Source organism: Pinus tabuliformis, chromosome X (genome assembly GCF_031772625.1).
Source record: "Pinus tabuliformis cultivar Carrire ecotype Pingquan chromosome X, CPIR1, whole genome shotgun sequence".
NCBI lineage: Eukaryota > Viridiplantae > Streptophyta > Pinopsida > Pinales > Pinaceae > Pinus > Pinus tabuliformis.
Genome location: NC_142308.1, coordinates 1,170,153,592 through 1,170,175,150, shown reverse-complemented (window position 1 = coordinate 1,170,175,150; position 21,559 = coordinate 1,170,153,592). Strand labels below are relative to the sequence as shown.

General features: G+C 39.9%; 1 pseudogene; it reads right to left on the bottom strand.

Moving 5' to 3' along the window:
• LOC149144081 (uncharacterized) overlaps nucleotides 1–20,591 on the bottom strand; it is a 28,219-nt pseudogene extending 7,628 nt beyond the window's left edge.
• Nucleotides 20,592–21,559: the final 968 nt, after the last annotated feature.

Sequence of the window (21,559 nt, the reverse complement as noted above, 5' to 3'; positions counted from 1 at the left end):
AGTCGCTTGAGTATCAATCGCTGCTACACACCCTGATATTTCAGACCAGTCTACCATTAAACCTCCTGGAGTTGAATCTCTGATTCACAAACTTCAGGGATTTTCCATTTCTCCTTAGAGGTCTGATAAATCTCAAAGCGGTGTGACTTCGCAGTACAATCCTGCTCATCCACTAACCAGGTTAAAGAGTGAAAAATTTGGCATCCAGCCAACTGAGTTGCCTCTTCCCACCAGGAAAAGAGCGAGGAAATCACCACAAGAGTCTGACAGTGAGACTCTTTCGTCTACATCGCCCATTTCAACTACCTCACCGCGAAGTCAACCACCCACACCTCCATTCCAAACCATCATCCATCCGTCTACCGGGACTCCCACAACCCCTCTTCAATCATCTACGATCATAATATCCTCATCTTCCCAGCCACAAAGATCATCTTCTGCACTTTTCTCTACTAGCAGCTCAACGATGGCCCAGTCTCCATGGAACAACCCTGGGGCAGTTTTAATGCCTGCGCCCTTGAGTCAAATACCGGCCCATCCTGAGAAATGGCTGCCCAAATTCAATCCAGAAGCAGGCATGCTAGCAGAAGAACACATAAACAATTTCATGCTTTCTATCAATCTCAACGGAGTTACTAACGAAGATGTTGTTGTTCGGATTTTTCCCTATACACTGCAAGGGACAGCCGGGTCATGGTATTTTTCATTACCCTCCGGGTCTATCACAAGTTGGGATATATTCTAGAATCAATTCCTTATCAAGTTTGGTGATGACAGATCAACAACAACATTAATCAATGACCTATCCAATCTTAAGGCCCAAGCTAAAGAACTTATCAAAGATTTCGATTTACAGTTCAATAAAATTCTCAACAAAATTCCCACTACTTCCCAACCCAGCGAAGAAGTACGATGTGAATGGTATATTACTGCTTTACCATCAAACATAGCAATCTTCGTGGATAGAGCGAATAAAACAACCTTAGTTGAAAACATGACAGAGGTGATAGCAGTAGAGAAACGCGTAATAGCCCTGGAAAAGAGATCCGCGATAGAGGAACGCAAGTCTAAAAAAATCACCTTCAAGGAAGACTCCAAAAAGAAACAAACAAAAGACCCTTTCGATTTGGAAGGATTGCAGAAAGTATTAAAGACCATGTCTAATGAGATGGTTGACATAAAAAAACAAGTAGCAGAAACTTCTTTAAAAAAGCCCTACAAAGCTTTTAAAAGAGGTCTTTCAACGGATGCAAAACCACCCAATGCCATCTCCAATGCTGAAACTGAGGAAGAGGAAGAAGAAGAAAGTGCCACTAAAGGGCAGACCGATGACGAAGAAGTTGTGGAATTACAAGGAATGTGGGATTTCATCCTCCCACAAGAAGAAGATCAAGAAGTATTTCTGGTTAGCACACGAAGAAAAAATCAGCTTGATCCTCCCCAAACTACCCCTAAGCAGAAGAGCGCAAGCCCTACAACAAAAGATAAAGTCGCAACAAATAAAACAACTACTAAAGCGACTCAATCTAGCCCAGTCCGAGCAGATCAAACAACTCCATCAAAAACACTGATAGTATCGGATGAAATGGAGTACACGATTATTGATGACATGAAAAAGACTAGGGCTAATATTACCCTTTATGAATTGAGCAAATTGAAGCATCAACAGAAGATAATGATGAAAGAATTACATGCTGTGCCTATTGTACCTTTGCCTACCTCTGTACTCTCTCAAGCTTCCCACAACATGGGAAGACCTCCAACTAACACGATCAATAAGATTGATCCAAATGATATCGCCTTTATTGGAGGAAGATCAAGATCTCACACTCCCCCTTTTCTTCTCACTTACGAGATTTTCAACAAAAATGTGCACAATTGTTTGGTAGATTCCAGTGCTTCATCAAATATTTTACCCAGATCAATATGTGCTAAGTTAAATGTTCAACCACAAAAATCCGCAGTGCGCATAGTTCAGCTTGATCGATCTCAAGTCGAAGTGATTGGTGAAATTAATCAAGTAACCATAAGATTGTCATCTAACCCGAAGGTATGTCAGGTTATTGACATTCTAGTGGCTGATATCCCAGAATTCTATGGCTTAATTCTTAGCAGGGATTGGTCCGAGAAACTCCATGGATACTTTGCAACCGACTGGTCGCACATGTGGTTACCCTACAACGGTAAACCGAATCAAATAAAGGTTGAACGAGAGTTACACCAGAAGTACATAGTAACAGAATTAGAGGGAGAAAATGAAGCAGTATTGTATAACAGCAGTATCATAGGCAATTACTCGGTAGATTCTTTTCTCGGTAATTTCAATGCTCACACATCACCTTACTTAGAAAATTCAGTTTTGTCCCAAGTCGAATTTTTTTCCCAAACTGATAGTTCAAAGTGTGTTAATTTTGTAGATGAACCTGTAAATACATCTTTGTTTTGGAAATTATATTTCGATGGCTCTAAATCTAACGAAGGAGCAGGAGCAGGATGCATTCTGATTAGTCCAGAAGGAAACAAGACCATGCTTACGTGCAGACTCGAATTCAATTGCACAAACAATACAACAGAATATGAGGCCTTGGTGCAAGGCCTATACAAAGCAATCGGGTTAAACGTCAAGTATCTTCAAGTCTTCAGAGACTCTGAGATTATCGTCAAACAAGTACGTAACACTATACATTGCCTATCAGGTCATTTAAAACACTATCAATCTTTAGTACAAGATCTGACTGAGCATTTCATAGCATTTAATGTTTCTTCAATCTCGAGACTCCAAAATGCAAGCGCAAACCTTTTGGCTAACGTAGCCTCTAGGTTTATTCCCTCCGAAGACTTTAGTCCAGATAGATTCTCAATAGAATTAATCTTTAGACCGTCCATCCCTGACAACATTACAAATTGGAGAGTATTCAATGACGATCCTGATATTGTAAATTGCCTCACTTCTGAAGGATCCTACTCCAATAAGATAATTGACGAAGACCATCACGATCGACAAATACAACAAAATAGCACTGATAATGCTATACCTAAATCGGTGGTTAAGTTAGAAGACTTATACGATTTGAAAAACCGGTTTAAAAGGTCTACCAATTCAAAGCTATACATTCCAACTCTGAACTACGAATTAGTAAACCTAGGAACCGATGATAAACCACAAAACGTTAATCTAGGCATCGGCCTAGTCCCCGAAGAAAAACTAGCATATATTTGTCTTTTGAGACAATATAAAAATGTTTTTGCCTGGAATTACGATGAGCTGAAGACGTACGACACTTCTATCATTCAGCATACTATTCCTATGATTGACAACGAAAAACCTGTCCAACAAAAACTGAGAAAGATCCACCCCAATTTAGAAAATCAGATAAAAACTGAGCTAAATAAGTTATTAAAAGCCAGAATAATTTTCCCCGTCAGACATTCCAAATGGGTCTCCAATATGGTACCCGTTAGAAAGAAAAACGGAGATATTAGAATCTGTATCGATTTTCAGAATCTTAACAAAGCCTGTCAAAAAGACAATTTTCCTCTTCCACCTATGGAACAGATATTACAGGCAGTAGCAGGCTCAGAACTGATGTCTTTCTTGGACGGATTTTAGGGATATAATCAAGTGCTGGTGCATCCCAATGATCAGTTGAAAACCACATTCAGAACTAAATGGGGCACATATGCATATCGAAAGATGCCATTTGGTTTGATTAATGCCGATGCTACATTTCAAAGAGCCATGGACATCGCATTTAAGGGTTTAGTCAATAAATATGTAGTGATTTATTTGGATGATATAACAGTGTACTCCAAGAAGCGAAGCGACCATCTCAAAGATTTAAAACAAATTTTTCAACGATGTTTAAGGTATGGGATTTCACTTAACCCAAAGATATCTTTTTTCGCATTAAGTGAAGGAAAACGTCTAGGATTCATAGTGTCAAAATCCGATATTCACATTGATCCTGACAGAATCAAAGAAATCTCTGAAATATCTCTACCTCATAATAAAAAAGCCATGCAATCTTTCCTTGGTCAAATCAATTTTGCAAAGAGATTTGTCCCAAATTTTTCACGAATTGTGTCTCCTTTGCAAACCATGATTAAAAAGAATTCAAATTTCAAATGGGGTCAAGATGAACATGAAGCATTCAACCTGATCAAGCAAGCTATTATTAATGCTCCATCTTTAGCAACCCCGAATTTTTCAGAATCTTTTGTTTTATACACATTTGCCTCAGAGAAATCATATGCTGTGATTCTAACTCAAGCCAATCAAGAAAAAGCGGAAGCTCCAATTGCGTTTTTTAGCTCAAATTTACAAGGTGCTGAACTCAATTATTCAGACGTAGAAAAACAGGCCTATGCTATTTTCAAAGCGATCAAATATTTCAGACCTTTCTTACTCAAAACCCACACTAAGATCATAGTACCGTTTCCAGCTGTAATAAATCTTCTAGTATAGAAGGATATGGGCGAGAAAAGAGCAAATTGGATCACTGCTTTACAGGAATATGACCTTGAGATTAAACCAGCAAACATTGTAAGAGGTCAAGGCTTCTGCAAAATGTTGGTTGGAGCATCGCAAATCTCTGAAATCTCATCCGAAGAGATACAAATGTATGAGGTAAGCCTAAACGATGCAGAATCATTGTATGCTGATATCATTTATTATCTTAAGAAAGGGTATGCTCCATCACACCTGGATCACACTAAGAAAAGAGCTCTGAGATTGAAAGCTAAACAATATCAGCTCATAAATGATATTCTTTTTAGAAGGAATTATGATTCTGTTCTTCTTAGATGTCTTGAAAAAACTGAAGCTGAAAAAGTTTTGCAGGAACTCCACGATGGACCAGCAGGCGAACACTATGTTGGAGATGCTACTGCACATAAAATTTTACGTGCAAGATATTACTGGCCTACGCTGTTCAAAGATTCACACAGTTACGTGAGGAAATGTCAAGTCTGCCAAACTACTGCTGGAAGACAAAAGAAGCCGTCCCTGCCACTACAACTGGTAAACATCGAGCAACCATTCAGCTAGTGGGGCTTGGACATAATAGGTGAGATCGTTCCTCACTCTTCTAAGCAGCATAGATACATCCTCACGGCAACAGATTATTTTACTAAATGGGTAGAGGCAGTTCCTCTCAAGACAGCTAATTCTGAAAATATTATTGAATTCATAGATCAATTTATAATCACTAGGTTTGGATTGCCAACGGCTTTAATGTTTGATAATGCATCATACTTTTCTGGAAATGCAATGACTGAGTTCGCACTTAAAAGAGGGTTCAAACTAAAATATTTGGCCAATTACTATCCGCAAGGTAATGGGTTAGCTGAGTCAACAAATAAAAACCTAATCAAGATTATTAAAAGAACAGTTGACCAGAACCAAAAGAATTGGCATAAAGCTTTGGTAAATGCTTTATGGGTAGATAGAATAACAAAAAAAGCTTCGATTGGCACTTCCCCCTTTAATTTATTTTATGGGAAAGAAGTGGTTCTTCCAACCCACTTAGTCATTCCCTCTTTGTCTTTAATACAATACATTGATGAAGTACCTACTTCCTCCATACAACTAAGACAAATGGAAATAATCAAATTAGAAGAGCAACGAGAACAAGCTAAGAAAACCCATGCTCATCATCAAGCGCTAATAAAATCCTCTTTTGATTCAAACATAATGACCAGAAATTTTTTTCAGATGGGAGATTTAGTTTTAAAATGGGATAAGGCTCATGAAGAAAAGGGCAAACATATAAAATTTCAAAAGATGTGGCTTGGTCCTTTTCAGATTGTTGAGGTCATAGGTCCATCAACGTTTGCCTTACAGGATCTAGCAGGTAGAAGGGATTCTTTGCCTGTTAATGGGCGAATCCTTAAAGTATATTTTCCATAGAAGATTATTCTTCTATTTTGTAGAATAGTTTTGTTTTTTCTTTTCTTTTTCATAATAAAACCAGTTGTTAATGGTTACTATCGGTATTCGCGAAAAGACACCAATTCTCTTTCAGATTTTGAGCTTTTCGCTTGTATAAATAGAAATTTTTTGAAAATCTGATCTTTATTATTGACAGATACAGTTAAAAACTTTAGCCTAGATATGATACTAGTTTCAACTTCAAAAAGTTTGATGAAAGCAACCTTTAGCGAAGGAATTGTTTTATATCAGCACAATGAAAGGTATCAATAACAAAATAAAGATTCTCTGTAAAACTGCTGTTTTCAAACTCTATTATTGTCGTCCAGAGCTTTCTTAAGGAAAACAATGATTTCCTCCCTGTTAAAGAAAATCGCAGCATTCAGAGGGACAATCCAAGAAACACTATATCTCAAAGAATAAGAGGTCTCATCACGAGCCGACTTATCATGATCACAGATATTATAACTTTGCTGACTTTGCCAAACACTGTCCATCAAAACAGGGCAATGACTCAAGATTGTTGAAATCAAAAGACAAGGGGTCTCATCACGAGCCAACTTGTTCAGCAAAAGTGTAAATCAAGTGAATGACTGTGTCATAATTTGGCTACCAAACCAAGACATTGTTCTTTAAGAATAAAAAAGGAAAAAGTGTCAATATGTATTTTTCTTTGAAGGTTGTAGATAACCTTAAACAGGATAAAGGATCATTGCTGGGTAACAGGTAACCCTGTCGAGGCTATGGACGCCTGCTGGCAGCAGAGGCTCTACCTACGACAAACGAGCATATTTTAAGGCTAGCACACAGAGAAGACTTTATTTTATCTTTACAAGACCAAGTAATGGCTGATATAAATACAAGGACAAGCCTGAGGAAGCAAACAATTAGAATAGAAAGAGGTTGAAACAAAATATCATTGATAGAATAAGGCATAATGTACTCTATCTGTCCATAACAAAGTTTAGATTTATGAAAATTTTTCTGTTTTGGAAGTTTAAAAAGAAAAATTCAATAGAAAAGCAGAGATAACTGGTTCTTCCAAGTGAATCGCCATTGTTGTGACCACTAACAACCCCCCTCCTTCTTTAGTATTAGCAATAACACTAAAGAAGTGGGGACCCTTAGTAAAAATTCAAAAATTTTTATAAATTTTTTTGTATTATACTCCTCAAAAAAATACATCGCACGGAGAAGAGTGAAACATTTCTTTATGAGCACAATAAAAAACTGCGAAGAAGCGACGCGAAATTCATCGCATCGCATACATTAAGAAGCGCCCATAAATGAAAATCTTAAGAAATCTCTGATGGCCGATATGCGACATCGCATATCGCAACATCGCATAAACAACACACAATAACTTAACAAATTGCAACGATAAATGCGATTTGCGATAAATGCGATCTGCGATAAATGCGATCTGCGATCTTGCGATGCTGCGATCCTGTGATCTGTGCGATTCTGCGCTAAACTGATTAGGAAACTCTGCGATGACACATCTTGATAATACGATCCGCGATGATGCGATGCGAATTGCAGAAATCACCCATCTCAAATTTTCCTCAGCTCAGCATTCAAGAAAAGCTGTCCCTAAACCAAAAATTGGGCGCTCGCCTTAAAGGAAATTAATGAATGTACGCCAAAGTATTCATGAAGGATAGTTTTGTGTTTTTCGAAGAGTCAGTTCACTGTGGGTGTCATGATTTTATACATTCGTAGAGCTTAAAGCTTTCGTGTCAAAATTTATTATCACTACTCTTTTCCTTTGCGTGAACTGCAGGAATAAAAAACAGGAAACAACATGAAGCAATAAACAGGAAACATCTAAGGAAAAAGGGAAAGCGTCAATGCTCGGAGAACAGAGAAGAGATGCCCTCATAAACGGATACCGCATGCAACAGAAACGCAGATTTCAGAGTATTACTGAACAGATGCTGATATCAATAGGCGATTCGACACTCAAGGTCAAAAGCTCACAAAAGCAGCATGTTTACAAAATTCTGAAGCTTATGCCCGGTAAAGGAAAAAGTGCTAAAGGCGAAAAACGCACCAGAAAGGCCCGGATCAAAGAACGGAGGCAGTTTTTGATGCGCGATTAGCGCCTAGCGCTAATCGCGCATCGCTAAGAAAATTGTTCAGAAAGCAAAGTCCCTAACTTGCTTAGTCATCCACAAGTCCGGAAACCGAGATAGCAAAAGCAGAGGCAATTTAAGAGGAATTTGGGTTGTTACCAAGTATATACGCAGTAAATTTGCCCAGCCAGAAGATGATTCCCAAAAATATCTTCTAGTTTACTAAAAAGTGGTGCCAGCGCTTGCCATTTCTATTTTCGTAGCCCAAGCAAAAGTAGAAGACAACCAGCCGACTCTTCCCAGGCAAATGTTGCATGCTCGCAACACTAAGGAGCAAATGCAAAAATAGTTAGAAATTAGATTCAATTTTTATAAATAAGTTTGCTTAGATAAAGGGCGGTCATTTAAACCGTATCCTAAATTTATGTAATTAAGTTATTTAGTTAACAATATTTAAACCCTTCTCAGGCATTTAGAGAAGGGTCCAGAAATTTGTCAAAAACTTGTCCTCAGAACATGCACTTCTGCACCCTTAGAGGAGGTTTTGATGAATGAATGGATCAAGGTTTATTAATGTTTGCATTTGATATCTGCTACTGATGTTGCACTTCTGTACTCTTGGTAGATATTAGAACAAGGAGAGATAAATCATTGTTGCTTAAAGCTTATGAGTAGGACCAGTCATAAATGGTACTTTTATCTCTTGACCATTTCTGCTTATATTCTTAAAGTGATATACAGTTTGTAGTTGTTTATATGTTATTGCATGAATGTTTGAGTTACCATTTGGCACTTTTGCACGGTGGAGTCATTTATTTATGTTTGATATATGAATAACTTATTATGCGATATGCTGTTCACAACTGTTTTGCCTAACTTTTTATGCAAAGTGGTTCATCTTAATTGATTTCCATTCTTATGATAGCTGAATGATCTTTATTACCAGTTATTATTTGAAATCTCTTTAGATCGCATAATAGAAGAAATACATCCCGGGTTAGCATAGATTAGATGTGTTGTTTTCATTAGATTACAATAGCATAGAATTAGATTAAAGTAGTTTAGATTAGAACTCTTAGATCAGCATCATCCAACTCTGCACACACACACACCCTTAGATTGGGAAACTGGTCCCATTATCCCCAGTCGGACCCGCTACACCAAACGGATAAGGCGCTACCAACCAAGGTCCGGACCGGGTGGGTATCCCCCTTGTTGTCGACCCAATTTTCAGGGCTTCAACACCACGGCACAGACATCGCGATCGAGGGGCCGAAGAGGCGGCTGTAGACAGAGAGCGAATTCTACACACAGTTTAGTAGCACTTGGTGAGACTAACTCATCGAGTACCGATGGAGGCCGCAGAGGATATCCCTGTAGAGATGCAGTATCATGTGGTTGGCATGCCACGAGACTGGGTTCACACTCTTAGGCGTGTGGCCAATGCAGTAGTTGCCTACTTAGCTGCTCATCCTGAGCCGAGGCATTAGATGTACTGGACATGATTATGGGCATTTAAGTCCCAATTTTGTATATTATTTTGGACACACTTATGTAAACTCGGGATGTTTTATGATATATATATACAGTTCGACTTTTTGATGCTTGATTTTATCGTGATGAATGATTGATGTGCCAGTCTAATGCTTGATTAGCGATAGAATCGACTAACCAATTATGGGATCTTGGAATGTGCAAATAATTAATATAAGTGAATGATCTTTGCAACAACCTGACCCTTAAACACTGGCGATATAAACATGGATCCCTTACCCGATAAATGTTATTCAATTGTGACACTATCAATAGTGAATCAAGATAAACTACCAATGAATCGATTTCATAAGAAATTGCTTCGGATAGTAATTAATGACGACAATATACTCAGCCATATTATTTGAAGCGGGACCAATGCATACTTCCCTTCACACCATCAACTGACTAGTTGGATAGTAGAGTACCCAAGCTGCGGAAGCAAGGTTCTGAGTGTGCCGACTAGCACCATAGGCGAATCCAAAATAGACCAAGCCATCCATCAAAACCTGCCACAGCAGACCAAAAAGTGTTGATATAAAAAAACTCTCGATGAGATATGTACAAATATACAAAATGTACAAAGAAGCCATTGCCTAGCTGCTACTTAAGAAAAGTACTTCTTGAGGTAGAGCTTGTTTCGGGGCTCCGCCAACTGGTTTCCTTCAAAATCGATTAACTCATACGACCCTTTTTCTAAAACTCGTTTAATTGTGAAGGGACCGTACCACATAGGCTTGAACTTGCTTGCCCCAAGGCGTCCTTATCTTGGTCATAGACCAAGACAAGGTCGCCTTCAGAAAAGACTCGAGGACGGACAGCTTTATCGTACTGAGTTTTAACCCTTTTCTTATGAGCCTCATTGATTGTGGTGGCATCTCGACGTTGCTCATCGAGATGTTCCAAATGAAGGAGGTGCTCTTCGAGACTAGAAGTCTCTGGAAGGAGCTCAATAGCTAACTTAAGAGATGGAATTTCACATTCAATAGGAAAGATAGATTCCATCCCATAAACTAACTGAAAAGGTGTAAAACCTGTAGCAGTCTTTACGGAGGTTCAGTATGCCCAAAGAGCCGGATACAACATAAGATGCCAATTGGATCGATTTTTGTCGATCGTCCTTTGCAGGATCATCTTAAGGGTTTTGTTCACTGCCTCGACATGTCCATTGGCCTGAGGATAATAAGGAGACGAATGTTCCTGCCGGAAACCGAATTTGAGAGCCAATTCAGACATTAATTGATTCTGGAAATGACTGCCATGGTTAGTGACAATCTCTCTCGGGATACTGAACCTTGAGATAATCTGATTAAAAAGGAACAATGTTGCCATTTCACTATTGTTTTTATAAGTGGGCATGGCCTTAGCCCACTTGGTGAAGGAATCTACGACCACGATAATTACTTGTGATTCGCTGTCGAAGGCGGATTACAAGTTGTAAAATCAATACCCCACTTAGTAAAAGGACTGACAGTGACAATGGGAAAAAGAAGAGCTGGGTGTGCACGCATCTTCCGAGTATAGACTTGACAGGGGTGACAACATTTGACCGCTTCAACACAATCTTTGAAGAGCGAAGGCCAAAAATAGCCGGCACACAATATACGCTGAGCTGTAGCAAGCCCTGAAAGATGACCACCACAAGCTTCACTGTGGCAGTCATTGAGCACTGACTCTGCTTCCTCTAGGGTTAAACAGCGCTGAAGAATTGAATCAACCCCTCGACGATATAATGTATCACCAATGATAACATAATTTTTAGCCAGGTGACGTAATTTTCGGCGTTCATCCTTAGAGAAAGTAGAGGGAAACTTCGAAGTCTGGAGATAGACAATGATATCTCCATACCAAGGGTCGAGTGAAGAGATGAGGAATAAATGTTCGTCGGGAAAACTTTCCTCATAAATAGTATCCTCTCCACAAGGCAGCTCGGAAATTAGCTCAGAAAAAACCATAGATTTCTTAGACTTGGCGGACAAGAATTCTTGTAAAATGACTATCCATCGATTATATTTGCCTCCAATCACTCGGCTACTAAGGAAAAATTGAAATGGATTAACTGCTGCTAAGACAAAAGTTTTGCATAGCAAGATATAATGGCGGAGCCGCTGGACAGCATGGACAGCTGCCAAGGCCAACTTCTCAACCAGAGAATAGCGAAGTTCAGGACCTATCAAGCCTTGGCTCAAATAATAAATCACATGCTCTGTGAGAGCATCATCTTCCTGAACGAGAACCATACCTATGGTTGATTTTGCTACAGCGAGATATAAAAGGAAGTCCCTACCATAATCCGGTGGACTCAAAAGCGGGGCAGAGACTAATGCCTTTTTCAAGGCATCGAACGACCGCTGCGCAAAGTCATCCCATACAAATGGAACTCCTTTCCGTAGCAAATGCATGAACCCTTTAGTGATCTCGGCATAATTCGCTATGAACCGTCTTAAGAAATTAGCCTTCCCTTGAAGACTTTGAAGTTGCTGAATTGAGGACGGGGGAGGCAACTGAATTATTGCCTCTACCTTGAAGGGATCAACCCTAATCCCTTCATTTGACACAATGAACCCTAATAACCGACCAGATGTAACCACGAAAACACACTTATTGGGATTCAACCGGATCTTGTAAAAACGACATCGCTCAAAAACCAATCGAAGGTGACTAGGGTGATTAGTTCTCTTTCGAGAACGAGCAGCTAGATCGTCCAAGTATGCTTCGATGATATGTTTAATGTCATGGAAAGCATATGACATGGCTCGCTGGAAAGTAGCTCCAGCATTTTTAAGACCAAAAAGCATCTTTTTGTATGCAAAGGTACCCCAGGGACATAGAAAAGTTGTCTTATGCTGATCTTTAGGACGGATAGAGATCTGATTATAACCAGAAAAACGTCCATGAAGGAGAAAATCTCATTACCCACACACTCATCAATAATCTGATCAATGAATGGCATGGGGTAATTATCTTTGGGACAAGCCTTGTTTAGGTCTCTAAAGTCAATACATACTCAGATTGTTCCTTGCTTTTTATCCACAGGGACTGGAATAGAAGCCCAATCGGTAAGAGGAACAAGGTATATGAAACCCGCCTTGAGCAGCTTCTCTACTTCAGCTTTAATGGCTGCTGCTCTCTTAGGGTTAACCGGTCGAAGCCTTTGACGAATCGGTTTGGCATTTTCATACATCTTGATCTCATGTTGAATTATAGAATGATGAATGCCAGGCATTTATTCATAAGACCAAGCGAATACATCTCGAAATTCCTTGAAAAGGTCGGTGTAAATTTGAATTTCTTCAGGGGAACATTCGACTCTGATGAAGAGATTCTCGATCACGTTAGGGTTCCTAAAGATGTTTATAGATATCGTTTTTGAAATCATCGACATATTACCTTAGGCACGAAAGTGTGTTGGAGCCAAAGAATTTGATACCGTACAAATATCACTAGTAAAGAGCTCGGAGAACCTAGATTCTACTTCCTGCAACAGAGGAAGAAAATATGAATGATGGTGTAAGTCTTCCCAAGGTCGATCTACACCCATCATTACTTCTAGGATTGCTTCTTCAGAAGGTAAAACCGTATCTAAGCAGTCCATGGCGGAGGTAGAATCAAGGGTCCAGGCCGGGGCCACATCACCATCTAGCTCCTCTTCAGAGAAAGGAGTAGAGTGGTTGTCTGCAGAGTTGACGATAGACTGATATCTAAGCTCTGCTGCAGACATAGGGAATGCCATTCCACTGACTTGTCCTTCAACTAATGTGGTCGTAGGTGAAGGCAAGGTCCAAGGATCTGAAAAATAATGAGTTCGAAAGAACCCTTCTCGTGAAGATTCCTTGGTTGATGAAACAACATTGATTCTAGCGATAGGAGAGGGAAAATCAAAGGTACCCATCAATGAAGAATACATCCCAACTCCTAGATTCTCAGTAGGCGGACGAGGGTTATCCACTAAAGGAACAGTAGAGTCAGAAGTTGCTTGAGGATCGACTAGACAATAATCCAATTGATCAACCTTAACAATTTTCCCTTCATGAGGAAAGCAAATGACACGAAACAGAGTCGAAACAACGGCGTCCATTTCGTATACCCAGTTCCTTCCTAAGAGGAGATTGTAGTCTAGGTTAGCATCAATGACTTCTACTTCGATATTGACGACCTTCCCCCCAACACATATGGGAAAGGCCGGGATAATCCCGTGCAGCTTATGAGAATGCCCATCAAATGCAGTCAGGAGGGTAGGTGAAGGAACAGCTGAAGGTGATCCAATGGCCTTCCAGCATGACATCGACATGACGCACGTGGAAGCTCCTTCATCAATAACGGTATGAAAAATGTTAATTTTCCAGTATGTAGACTTTATTTGAAAAGCCATATGATGAGGGAGTCATTTTTTGACATTTAACATGTCGAAAGTGAGCACTAAAGAGTTAGTTGGATCAACTACCCCAATCGCCGAAAGTAAAGCACTTCGTTGAGTTGGACACGACTGGAGAACCTCTAAAGCGAACATGGCGCATGGACTCTGAGCCAGATCCTCAACAATGGAGTAATTCTGGGTGGCCCTAGCATTAGGATTAATAGTCGCGCGTTTAGTGGAACCTTTCGATATTCGTGGTATAGTCTCGACAGGGGGTCGCTCAATATGAAGGTCGGTATTTCTGGGAGCAGTTTTGTCCTTGGAAGTTTCAACTTCACCGTAATCACGCGACCGAGTGGCCACATGGACATTAGAACCCATCATGAAAACATTTGATGATTTCTCCCCTTCCTGGTTGCCCCCTGCGGAGGTACCAGGATTTGAACTCGCGCTAGCAAGCATTTGCTGCCCTTGGGGAAAAGGGTTGGTTAACACAGCTTGAGAGCTAGAAGTCCCTTGCTGCCCTAACAAGCGTTGAGCGTCTTGAATCTTTGGGCAGAGATGAGTTAAATGGTCTCCACTGCATAACTTGCACGAAAACTTGACTTTCTTTCTAGACTCATTTCTACCACCACCAGCATTATTGCCAGATTTATTTGCGTTAGCCTTCCCATCTTGACTCTTTTTCTTACCTCATCCTTTCTTTTTCCCATTGGAATTTTGATTTCCTTTGGGGTTGTCAGATTGGATGGCATTAACTGAAGAGGGTTGGGAAGACGAAGGGTTAGACGATGTGACCTGGTTGTTAGGAGCAGTTTGCAAAGACAACTGCTACAATTGGCTCAACAGGTTCACCGCATTTATGTCTATCGATCCAATGATACCATCCGCATGGGGACTTGGCTTCGACTTGGCTGTATCAACCTTAGTCCCGGGAGCATTAGGCAAGAGTTTTTTGTAGAATCCCAGGCTGAGAATAAATCAATTCTAATTGTCGGGCTCTAAAAATAGCTTGCTCCTCATAATAGACTTCAGACAGGGAGACATCCTTAGAGATTCCAGGTTGTAAAGATTTCAAAAACCATTCGAGACGATATTCTGGAGGAATTTCAGCTTTAATGAACCTCTTTCTCCGTCTCCATTCCTGAATATGATCAGAAATGTGAGTTGCTGTGTCCTGACGAAAAGTGGCCAGAAGTTCAGTTCCGGCATCATAACGGACAGGCAACTAGAAATGATTTAAGAAAATATTAGCTAAGTTGGCAAAATATGTAAAGTTGCCCCCTGGAAACTCTATATACCACTTGGCCGCATTACCAGTCAAGGTGTGTTGAAAAAGTCTCAACCTAATCGAGTCCTCAATAAGGGTGTTTGATGAGCACCACAAATGGAATGTGGTTGCATGGTCGCTTGGGTCTTCACCGCCCTTTCCTTCGAATTTTGGAATGTCTGAAGGGAGTTTGGTTGGGACCGGAGGCCAGGCCGGATTGTATTTGATTGGATCGTTTGTTAATTTCGTGAGATCTGGCAAGTTCAAAGTTGTCAGAAAAGAAAGCCTAGGAGGGCCTTGGGGATTCCACCCAGACTGGGCGGGGCTCCCAAAATTCTGAAAAGATTGGCCTGGATTTTGGAAGGCACCAGGCTGCTCAAAGTAACCAGCCGAACCAGCTAAACCAAAAGGCGAACCTTGTGATCCAGCAAAACTCGGAGTTTGACCAACTCCGGTCAAAAAACCTCCATAACCGGCGAAGCTCCCTCCTAAAGGATTATAAGGAGTAGATAACCCTTTATAAGGATTCCAAGTAGAAGCTAAGGGAGGAATACTTCGAAACGAACTAACTATGGAGTACGACCTATTCCCTTGTTGGCCGAAAAATGGATTCCCAGTTCCCATGCCACTAACCGCAGGGTTAGTCCAACCTTGAAAAGGATTGCTGCTTTGTCCTATAGAAGAAAAAGGCATAGATCCTATTGTTGGGTTGGAATGTGGTATATGACCACTTCCAAAAGGAAAACCTTGAAATGAAGTCGATCCACCCATCATGGATGTGGAGGCACTAAATGGAACTGACGGAATACCCTGTGAATGGGTGCCAAACGGGAAGAATCCAGAACTAAAAGCATTGGCTTGGGAATTTCCACTCGTAGAAGGAATGGAGGTAGACCCAACTAAGGATGTGCTAGCAAAAGACCCGAATAAAGATGCAGAGGGGATGGAAATGGTTCCTCCCCCTTGTACTGATGTTGGAGTCTGCATAGTTGTAGCACTTGTAGTAGAAGCCATGCTTCCAGTAGTGGTCATTGATGGTAAGTGCGTAATATGACCTGGACTTGACGGTCTATGCATCGGAGTCCCAACATATTGTAATACTTTTGGATAGCTAGATGGTAGTGGAGAATTCAGAGCTGCTAACGACTCTGAGAATTCTTCTACCTCAATGTTATCTTCCGATTGAAAGAGAACTCGAGAAAGAACTAGAGTGTTCCTCTCTAATTCTGCGGAAGTACCAGGCCTATGCTGAACACTAATGCCCCTGAGAGGAGGATCAATCCCCGATGTGTCAGCTGCCACGGGATGAAACCCACTGGCAGTATTACCTCTGCGCCTTCTAGGAGAAGGCTCTAAACTTGGTGGTGAAAGACCACGAAGTCTTCGAGACCGTCTAGGTGATCGGTCAGCCACTTTGAATTTTTTATTAAGATCTAGTTAAAGACTCAAGAAAAAATGAAATCTAGGCCAACTAAGAGCACAGAGCACACACTAAAAAGTCCCTAAAAGATATCAGCCATTCAAACAACTTTCAAGTATTTCCGCTCCGGGTGATGAGGACTGGACACCAAAATACAAGAAAGTGAAGTAAGGGGCCTTCCAAAGATAGTTTGGGATAATGACGGCCCAGTCCTACCAGCGAAGGTAATAGAGGAAGTTACATTGACCTCCTAACAACAGCCTGCGCCGGTGTAAGCCCCCAAGCTTCGCAAGGGCGCCCTCTAGTAGTACCGTTGAGAGTGATACAACATCGACCTCAGGTGCCATGGGATTCCCCTTCGCAGACACCTATGTAGATCCCTAGGAGTAGCAACTAAGGTTACCAACTTGTATCAGAAGCCAGGCGGAACAGTCTTTAGGTAAGATCCGATAAGTAGGAGAGGGGGTATCTCTCTTCCTTATCTTCAAAAACCTTCGTGCTTAACTCCCAGATCCGGAGCTTTCCTGGTCTCCCTAACGCTATTGGATTTGAATTCACTATTCAGACTCCTATGTTTGACAGTTTAAATTGCCTTGGAGATTTTTCTCTCCACTCGCCTAATCCAAGGCCCTAAAATATCCCAAAACTTGTTGGTGTGTCTAACTTGACAATTATAAGAAGTTCTAGTATATTTTAATTAGCACTTGTTTTTAAATGGGCTGTTCTTAAGTCAAGGGATAAGCGGAAATGAAACTTGTGGTGTTTTGACGCAAAAGAAATTAATAAAAACCAAACTATATGCAAATGCACTCGTTTTGTTCTTCGATGAAAGAAATTTCTACTAGGTTCAGAGGAACTTCAAAGAAAGTAACAAATTTTTCTTTTCTTTTCTTTTACTCAAGCTTCACACTCACAAAAATTAACAAAACTATGGATGCCCTAAAGGATGCACAAATTTATCCTAATGCAATGAGTACATGCTAATGCAAAACTTAAGACTACTCTAAATCAAGAAATGAAAGTAACTTGTTTATCAATTCTAATTTGCCACTTAAGATGTTTAGATAGAATATAAGTTGCTAATGCTCATTTTCGTCCAAACACTAAAAGCAAGTTTCAAGACAAACAAAAATTCACTTTCACTCGCAAAAAGAAACTAAATCAAAACAAAGTTCAAGAAAGCAAAACCAAGTTTTCAAGAAGTTTTCTTCAAAAGCAAAACAAAAATGACTTTTCAAAAGTGCTCTAAACAAGACTGAAACTTTATGATCGAAGAATAGGAAACAAAACACTTTGCAAGTTGACAACACAAAGCGGGTGAAAACTCAACAAAAATGTGTTTCAAGATGCTCTTAACAATAAAAAAGCAGCAATAAGAGCTTGGAAATAAAGACAAAAAGATTGAAAAGACAACTTTCAAGAAAAGGTAAATCAACAACTTTCGGAAAGTAAGAAACGCAGATGGTCATAAAGGTGTAGTTTTGACACGCAAACAAAAAAGTCACCAAAACAAGATTTGACACAAAGATTGAGATCAATCTTTCTGCCCTGGAAGACCAGAGCAGCCAAGATTCCCAGCAAGAAACCTTGTGTGCTTAAACAAAAAAGATGACGCTTGCAACAAAACAAAACAAGACCAACACTTTCCACAACCGGAGAGAGTTTGAAATCACGAACTTGCTGTAGAAATAAAGACTGACACAAAAAAGTAACTGTTCAGGACTGATTCAGACCAGCAGACAGATCTTCAGAAACAAAAATATTTGAAAAATCTTGAAAATTTTAGGGTATACGCGACTGTGTTAGTGCACAGCTGCGTGTATACGCAATTTAGCCTAAGGAAACATGCGTATACGCAGGTTTACTTAAGGAAACATGCATATATACGCTTCTGTAAACTGGAAAAACAACGTATATAAAAGATTACAAGAAAAATAAAAAAACAGTCTGAAGAAACTAATCAAACTTACAATTCAAGTTCCTACAAGAATAGACTACACAGTAACAGCAAGCAAATAGACAACTGAGCCTTGATTGGCTTGAATAAACCCAAGCTAGGAACAACAATACTATTGTCCCCAGTGGAGTCGCCAATTCTGTTAAGGGATAAATTCTCCTAGGGTCTTGGGTTGATACCCTAGCAGATCGGAGGTTACCTACACAGAGAAACACACATTCCACACGGCCATGATGCTAATATAAACAAACTAAATGAAGAGAGGTGCACCTGGGGGTCCTTCATTTGGGAAGATCCAGCCGGGGTCCAAACCCTCTTGGAGTTCCTTTTGCTCCTTCAACCTGCAAAACAATTAATTCAAGAAAGCACAACAGTATATGGACCAAGCATCATAAAGAAATCATCTTCATGACATATTGAAAGGTAGTTAGTTATATAATTAAAACAACCATTCATATGTGAATCATAACATTGATATCATAAACATGAAGAAGATTTATATCAGGAACAAGACAAGTGTTTCTTTTATTATAGATAACTAAAGTACAGAAAGGAATGATTTCACCTGAGTCGTCCTTTCGCAGGCTCCAAGCGGAACCGTCCTCCGGATTTGTCCAGTCTCAAGCCTTCAACAAACTCCTTCCATGACTTACTCCATGATATCTCAAGTAGTAGAAAGACATCATAACACAAGGAAACAAGGGTTTCCTGTAAATGGGGGAAGTGCTGGAAGCACAAGGATCTTCAGACTTGGTCAGGGATAATCTTAGCAGAGTGATCTTTCTCTCTCTTCTCTCCTCCTTTAGGCCTTCCCATTGAAGCCTTTTTACACTTCTCCCAAAGTAGTTTCTTAGTTGGGAATTCGTTGGGAATAGTTGGGCCACGAGCACTAATAGGTAATCATAAGGTAAAACCCGTGATCTCTGCTCAAAATTAAGGAGATTTTTTTTTTAAGTGTTTTAAGACATATACGCGGGTTGGGTATACACAGACCCGCGTAAACAAGCATTTAGCTCAAGGCAATGTCGCGTATAGGGAGTAAAACACTATTTTTTAAGTATTTGGTACAGGTCTGGAAGGAGGGGTTTCCCTAGGCCATGAGTGCAGCATCACAAACATCAAGAGTGAGATTTGGAGCTATAACACCTAGAAACCCTCCACCCCACCGTGGAGCAAAACAATCAATATATCTTCATCTGAATGTGGTATGAGGCCATTCACCAGATCTGTTTGAGGGCAAGGAAAGTAATAATTGATTTTGAGTTGGAGCAGGGGTTATTTGATTATGGTTTCGATATAATTTGGGTCCAGTCCTAAACCCTCTGACAGAAGACAGTAGTGTATCAGAATGGATGTAATCTCATATCAGGGTTTCAATTATCACACAACATATATGTGTATAGAGTTGTACCTGTATGTGGAGGGTGTTTTGGGCCATTGCTCAATGACTTTGGCCCACTTTGGAGAAATATAATGAACAAGGGCATCGACCCAATCCAGGACTGTGTCATCAGAAATGTCAAAGAACCAGCCATAGCCTTCAAGCATATGAGTTCCAGGCCTCACAGGACATTGTTCCTGTTTCTCTTCAGGGGAAAGATAAAAAAAGTCCTGTGAAACTCGTTTCACAGTCTCTATCAATGACAAAGGTATGCCATGATTTATTATCTTCAAAATAATTGAAAACCAATGAAATTACAAATCTAAACAATAACGAAATTGGTTGGATGATCGACAGAGGAAAGGGAAAAAGAAAATGCCAAAATTGTGATCCCATACAAACCTGAAAGAAACCCCATTCCTGGGATGCCTGAGCTAATTGGCTCACAGTCTTGAAGCGTTGGTCGATGTCTTCCAGGCCTGCTAGGTCGATGATGCGAAGAGAGTGCTGGACTTGAAGAGGACAAATTGGCCTCAGATCAAATGGAAGGATGTACCGTGCAAGGACTTCCTTCATTTGCCTTTCATGGAGTGTCTGCACAAGATCAATGGGTCTCTTAAGTCTTTGAGACTGCCTTAGAAGAGCCTCCATTGCAACAGAAGAATCCATATTCGTAGTAGGCGGTGGAATTAGAGTGACTTGAAACTTGGAATTGGATCTGAAACCTCGAAGACATGATTATAGGACCTCGACGCGCACAAATGTCCTTCTTGTGAGCATTCTGGTGTCCTCCATGTTCAGTGCCATAAACTCCACGAAAAATTCAAATGCATTTTCCTGAAATTCTGGTGTAAAAGACTCCGGCATGCACAGATGTGAAGTGGAGAGCAGAAATGTGGCTTAAAAATATGTGCACAGATGTCAAACAAATATGAGAAGTGTAGACGGTCGAACTGATTCAAAAGAAGGCCTATCTACCTAAATATGACGGGCAAAAGGATTTGGTTGGAATATATTACAAAGAAATAGTGTACTTTACTAAATTACATGGTTTAACAAAAAGGCATTAATCTAATTTAGCATTAATTATAGGTTTTTATTAATGGGAGGATACAAAAACAGAACAACTCCCAACAAAATTAAAAGTTTGCAAATGATCGAAGCAGGGGGGGGGAGATTTTGGAGAAGGGAAACTTATGTGGAAATGGTTTCAACACACACGTTGTGTGAACCCGTTTCTTATGATTGTGTAACTTATTTATGTAATTTCAATTCATAGTATTTTCTTTCATTAATTATTTTTTTAGTTTTAAATTGTTATACTATGGTACAAGGAATGATTTAGACAAGTTGACACGATTAGCCTGATAAATCATTGTAAGATTACTTGATTCTTTTTTTAGATATACATTATCTAAAATATTTGAGTCAAGATATTTAACTGATTTGTTGCACGTTGAATTTATTAGTGCATGATGTTAATGATTCCATTACACCTTTCATGAGAAATATAATTATATACAAGTAATATGTGTTTACTTCTTTGTTTGGGTGTGTACATATTGGTATATCTTGTTGCCTCACTACAATAAACAAGCCATTAGTGTTGGAAATCAATGCATTTGAGCTTGCAAATT